At 36.6% G+C, this 6,635-nt stretch overlaps 1 non-coding gene across 1 annotated transcript; it reads left to right on the plus strand.

The window, feature by feature from the left end:
- The first annotated feature begins 1,024 nt into the window (after positions 1 to 1,024).
- On the plus strand, positions 1,025 to 1,128 carry LOC147515993 (small nucleolar RNA R71). Its single transcript, XR_015214633.1, has one exon. It is a non-coding gene; the product is annotated as a small nucleolar RNA R71 (small nucleolar RNA).
- Positions 1,129 to 6,635: the final 5,507 nt, after the last annotated feature.

Consider the following 6,635-nt stretch of genomic DNA (forward strand, 5'->3'; position numbering starts at 1 on the left):
TAGTACAATAGTCGGTGTAGGGGTTACTGGTGGGGTAACTACAGGCATAGTTATGACGTTATCAACCACTCTACCGGAACGGAGAGTGGTGATAGGCTTTAGCTCAGCTACATTTCCATTTTCATTACTAGTATTACCATTACTTCAAAGGCTGTGTTTATTGTTTTAGGATTAGGTATCGCTTGACCTGGAAACACACATTTGGGTTGTACTTTCTCTTAGGCTAACTATTGTAAGGAAAGTTAGATGGACTGTAAAATCTGTTGTTGGGTTTGCATAAAGGCATCGAAAAGATCCGATTGTGGAAGAGTGTTTGTTACAAGTTGTGTGACAGGAACTCTGTCACGTTAATTATTAATGGGTGGATTGTGATAGTTATTATTTACCGAAACGATACCTCTATTAGCATTATAATTATTATTGTTATAATTATTATAATTCCCTTGTCTTTGTCCTTGTCTCGGTGGAGCTTAGTTGTAGCTGGCCTAACATTTTGATTATTATACCCTGGAGGTGTAACTTGTTGATTATTTCTCCAACTGAAGTTGGGATGTTGTCTCCGAGGGGCGTTAGGAATATAATAGCTATTAATGGAGCAAACATTATCTGTTTGTGATGTTTGCTACTTGTAGGCGAGAGGACAATAGGAGTCGGGATGCTCAGGACTCAAACAGAAATTACATGGATTAAAGTTGATATTCATAACAGGGACAGGCTTTTGTTGAATAGAAATACCTTCCACCTTTCTAGTGAGAGATTCGATTAAAGTTTTAAGCTCAGGATCGGGTTTAATCTCAAACATACTGGCAGCCTTAACTGTTGAAGAAGAACTAGCGGAGCGGGGGATATCGTCACTACCCCCCCCCCCCCCCAGTTATTATTATGCTTTGTTTGATCTTCTAAAAACTTATAAGCCTCTAAAGCTCCTTTACTGAGGAAACTGCCCCCATTCATTATATCTAGGACCTCTTTATGGTGATGTAAAAGTCTCTTGAAAAAGGCACGAACTAACGTGTCTTTCGTGAGGTTATGATGTGGACACTCTATAAGAAAGTCAGTGAAACGATTCCAAGCCTCTAAAAAGGATTCATGAGGATTCTGTCGAAAAAAATGAATCTTGGAAAGCATTTCATCTGCCTTCAGTGGTGGGTAAAAATGTTCCATAAATAGTTGAACAAGTTTAGCCCATGAGTCAAGAGAATTAGGCGCTTGGGCAGTTAACCAAGACATCGCCTTGTTGGCTAGGGTGAAAGGAAACACCCTCAGTTTAATTTGTTCCTCACCTACCGTTGGATGATAGAATGTGGTAAAAACTTGTTTAATCCTATGCATATGCTGATAAGGTTTTTCATGGTCTAACTCATGAAAAACTGGTAACAAATTAAATATATTTGGGGGGATTCGAAAATCCCCCACTGGGTCTGCAAGAACGATACAAGATTTTAGGCTATCGTTCAAGGCTTTGTAAAAGTCAGAGAGAGGAGACTCTCTTTCTTCAGCCATTATTTCAGGTGTAGTGTGTGGTATACTAGATAGGTTTGTGTGTTGACATTCATGATAGATTATGTTAATCGTTTTTTCTCTACTTGACCTTAATCTCATGCAAGGCTAAGTCCAATATTAAAGAAATACGACAACAGTCAAAACAACCCTGATATGCTAGTATAAGAACTCCTCTGATAGAATATTCGAGGAGTGGAAGAAAAAAGTAATTGAATGCCTCCTTGCTTCGCTTATGAATAGCGTCTTGTATACGCGAGCTTGACCTTTGCCTCTTTTTGTGTATGTAGATGGTGTATGGTATATGGATAGATGATGGTCGTTGAACAAAGTAGAAGCGTATCAAAACCTAATTATCCCTCAATAAGTAAAGGATGAGTAGGGTATCGTTCCACTTTTAAGTGTATGTTATGTGAAGGACAGGACTGGAAAGTCTGTTTGAGGAATTAAAAACTATTATTATAGATTTTAGATTCTAATGCTAAACTAAACTAAACTAAACTAAACTAAACTAAACTAAACTAAACTATTGATAATTTATAAGAAAGGGAATTCAAGAGATTAGAATCCACCAATACTTTTGATTCAATGACCTTTTGCTTCATGGTTGTTCTCACAAGTAGACTACAATTAGGAAATCGAGCGAGTGTCGATGCCCTTTTGGACGAAACATCGTTAACAAATAACTCTACTTAAGGTTGTTCCTATGTTCATGTTACTAGTATCTTCTTTCCTTTTATGTGAGTTTGGGCAGCTATTCAATGAATCACCATCTAAGTCAAACACAAGGAATACTTCCCTTACTCTAAAATACTACACAACTAGAAGAAAAGTAGAGAATAATAGTATAATATTCAATTACAATAAATAAAACCCTATTCTAGCATTATATTCAATTGCAATAAATAAAAGCATGTTACTAGCAAATATTCAATTGCAATAAATAAAACCCTAAACTAGCATGATATTCGATTGCAATAAATAAAAACCTTAATCTATACTTCCATCCCCTGGTCTGGGCAATGGAACTAATAACTAGAAACATAAAGAACTAACCTGATTGAAGAACACCATGAACCAAAAGAATCATTAAACCTTAAGAACTGGCTTCATCTCCTCCCTTGAAGGAGAAGATTAGCCTTCCATAAAGAAGGAAGAACGAGAAGAAGAAGAGTCGAAGAACTTAAGACTAGAAAGACTAATTTATTAAGACTCAGCTAGTTAAAACTAATATTTTATTATTAATCTCTCTCTGCCTCAAGTTCTGGAGACAATAGTATAAGTAAATTGGCAAATTACATGAGGCACTTAGGTCCTCTATTTATAGAGGTTACAATGAGCTCTAGAAGCATTCCAAACCGTCATTTGTTTCCTAATACAAACAGACTTCTTTCAGAGTTCAACTTTGTCTCCAAAACTGAGATGAAATTGGCTACAGTGTCGATCCATGTGTATGGACGTACTATTCATGCATCTCAGACGTGATCAATGCGTCAGGACGCTCGATCCATGTGTCTCAGACACGTTAGCCAATTTTGTCTCTTCTGCTCTATCCTTCTATCCTTTTTTGTGGGCTTTGGTCCAAGAAACGAATCCTTTGGCCATGGGCTTCCAAATAGGCTTTAAAATAGGTCCAAGTGACATCTTTAATAGCTCCAATTCCTTGGCCTTCTCCATGATTGTCCACGGGCTTCCCATGTGATCCTTAATGCTCCGAATTGCTCCGTTTTACCCCTTTTTCTCTAATATTCTACAAAACTCACTTGTTCTCCTGTAGAATCATAAAACATAACCTACAAACACTATTAGTTCACTAAAATGGCTAAACAAGAGGCATAATCGAGGGTTAAATAGCACTTTTTAAGTACTTATCACAACTCCCAACTAGCCTTTTGCTAGTCTCTTAGCAAATAAGATAAAAAAAATAGATAAGTCATCAAAATCACATCCTAATAACAAAAATAAAATCCTAACTCATTTTCGCAGGCATCGCGATTGCATTTATCATATGCAACAAGGCTTTAAACCTTTAAGGTCCCCAAAAAGACGAGTTATAGTCTCGTGGGGGTTTTCAGGTGATATACCTACAAAATCAATCAATAGCATGTTCAAGAATGATAGTATTTTTCAGAGAGAGAAATTCCTTACCAACTTAGTGCTTACTCCAACAGACAGTCTCCATTGCTAACTACATTGCTGCAAAGACTCATAGATTATGATGGGAGATAGTAAAAATTGAAAAAATTCTCAATCAAGGTTTATGTGTGTACTCAGTCAATCTCCTATACTCTCCTATCCAAGAAACAGAATCCCTAGTTTACCATAGGTAGATAATCTCGACTTCAATTCTCACTAGTCATACTCTCAGAAAAGAATCTCTCAGAAGATGGCCTACTATTTTTCCTCATGTATGTGGGGAAAAGAATAATGAATACTAACATCCCAAATACTACCTTGAAAAACGGACTTCTGGATGAAATTAATCTCATGGAAAGAATGTCAATCACATATGAAGTGTTGGGTCCTTCACTTTAGCATCCTCTCACCTATTCTAGACTTCGCACCATACTGTAATGATAAGTCATGGGTTGTAACTTGGCTTGGGTATTGGTTTATGAAGGAAAGGTAAAAAGGATTCAAAGGTTGTTTCTGAAAAATACTAAGGGTTTTGCTTCATTATTCGGAAGATTTCTTCAAATTCTGTATTATAGAGAAAATTCTTCCTTTGCCTTAGCTTTTCCATCCATTCTGTTCAACCTTTTTTTTTTTTTTAGCTCAGTGGTATATCCTTGTTTAGTACTGGATATGTTTGTTTTCCACTAGCTTCTTTCACTTAGAACATAATGATGGTCTTCATTGTATCTCTCTGGTATTTCCTTGTAATCTTCCTTTTGTGCTCTTTCTTCCTCTTTATTCCCCTCATATTCTCAGAAACGTATGGGTATGGCTGATAAATATTTTGGCTCCTTGTCTGGAGTTGGGTAAAGGGTAAAGGGTTTTATGAAAGAAAATGGCTTATTGTAAGGCTCAAAAGGGTTTAACATGATGGTCCTACTAGGTAGGATAAAAGGCTGAATGGGTTCACTACTTGACTTATCAGTATGATACTCTATTTCGAATAGACTACAAGACCTAATGGCTATCTCCCCAGTTGATGTCACTTCGTGATTAACCAAATCAACGAATAATGAGACTATATTACAACAACATAAAGAACTGAAAGATGTTGAGTCACTAAGACTCGGATTTTTTGTAAGAACTCTCCAAAGAATGGGTATAAAGCTCAAGTCTCATGGGCTAAGTCTAAAAATTCTACTTCCAGTTTACTAGGGGTTTAAATCTCTCTTCTAGCAAAAGTACACAAAACTGACCAAGTACTATGGTGGTGCCTTGATAAAGAATTCTATCAACAAAAACTATGTCCGAGCATAATAAATAGTCTAAGCGGTAATGAAATCAATAATATAAACTATCTATCAAACTCAACACTAAGCAGTATAAAATCTATATCCTAAACTCATCATTAAAATTTATTTTTCTCATGCTACTGATATAGAAACAAAAATACTTTTGGTTTTGAAAACTAATTTTCGAAATTCATTTCTCAAGTACACCCTCCCCCAACTTAACATATGCATTGTCCTCAATGTATAGAAATTAAGTAAATGAAATGAATGAGAAAAAGGGAAGATGTTACTATTGATGCCGAATATCAAAATTAATCCCAAAAATAAGAATATTTCCTTTTACCAAGATTTTTTTTTTGTTAGGTCTTTTTAAGTCAGATCCCTAAGACTATATATCATGCATTATCAATTTGTAATGAGGAGATCAGATTTTCTTACCCAAATCTGACGAATGTTTGGAGGTCGAGGAGGTCTCACCTTGTGGCTTGTCAAAAACACTCCTTGATATGCCAGAAAGATTGCTGGTGAAGTTGCTTCTCTACCTTGAACTATTTCAGGTCTGATGATTGTGTGATAGGCCTTGTGGTTCCTTTGTGTAGAAGATTGACGAAAATCTTTCTTTCTAACAGGACAATAGTATCTGATGTGCCCTTTACCACCACAATAATGGTAATAGATGTCTGCCTGACTGCACTCAAGGTGGGCAGTAAACTGGTTCACATATTTCTCTCGTTCAAACAATGATGGTGTAGAAGAGGCTTCAACAGTGCAATGCTTCTTATCAATATGGTCCACTTTTTGCTTCAGAAGACTCATTTCAGTTTCTAGATTCTGTTGTTTTTCCAAAACTTCTTTAAGCTGATTCTCTAGTAACTGATTTTTCTAAGCACAAGTCTGTTGTTCATCCTGAAATGTTGAGTTCATCTTCTCAAGGTATGATACTCTCTCTGCCAATTTTCCATTATTCTCACTTAAATCCTGAATTTTCTATAGAGATTCCAAGAACATGGCTAGCAACACCTCTGTGGTGGGGTTCTCAAGTTCATCACAGTTTTCTGTAGATTGAGCACTCTCAATTGTACCTTCGAATAGGAAGGATTCTTGTATCATGCTATCAAGGAAGTATACCTCTCCACTTTCGGTGTTATCATAATCCTTATGCAACAGGTGAAAGATATTTATGTCCATGGACATCTTACCAAAGTTGATCTTCATTTCACCGTTGTGACAATTTATCAAAGCTTTTGCAGTAGCGAGGAAAGGTCGGCCTAGAATAATTGGAATTTTATCAAAGGCCTCCTGGGTGTTTATCACAATGAAATCCACTAGATAGTAGAAATCGGCTACTTGAAAAAGAACATCCTCAACTATGCCTCTGGGAATCTTGGTAGAGTGGTCAGCTAACTTCAATTTGACTTGTGTAGGCTTTAGGTTCTCCAGGCCCAACGCTTGGTACACATGATATGGCAAGAGATTAACACTAGCACCAAGGTCTAAAAGAGCATTACCCTTGAATTTTTCTCCTATCTTGCATGATATTGTAGGACTTCCTGGATCTTTGAGCTTGAGTGGAGCTTGCTGATGGATAATAGATGTTGTTTGTCCAGCTAGAAACGCTCGCTTTGGAACATGAGTACTTCTCTTTATCTTGCATGCATCTTTCAAGAATTTGGCATATGATAGCAACTACTTGATCACTTTGAGAAAGGGGATATTGATGTTATCTTT

Source organism: Coptis chinensis, chromosome 2 (genome assembly GCF_015680905.1).
Source record: "Coptis chinensis isolate HL-2020 chromosome 2, ASM1568090v1, whole genome shotgun sequence".
NCBI lineage: Eukaryota > Viridiplantae > Streptophyta > Magnoliopsida > Ranunculales > Ranunculaceae > Coptis > Coptis chinensis.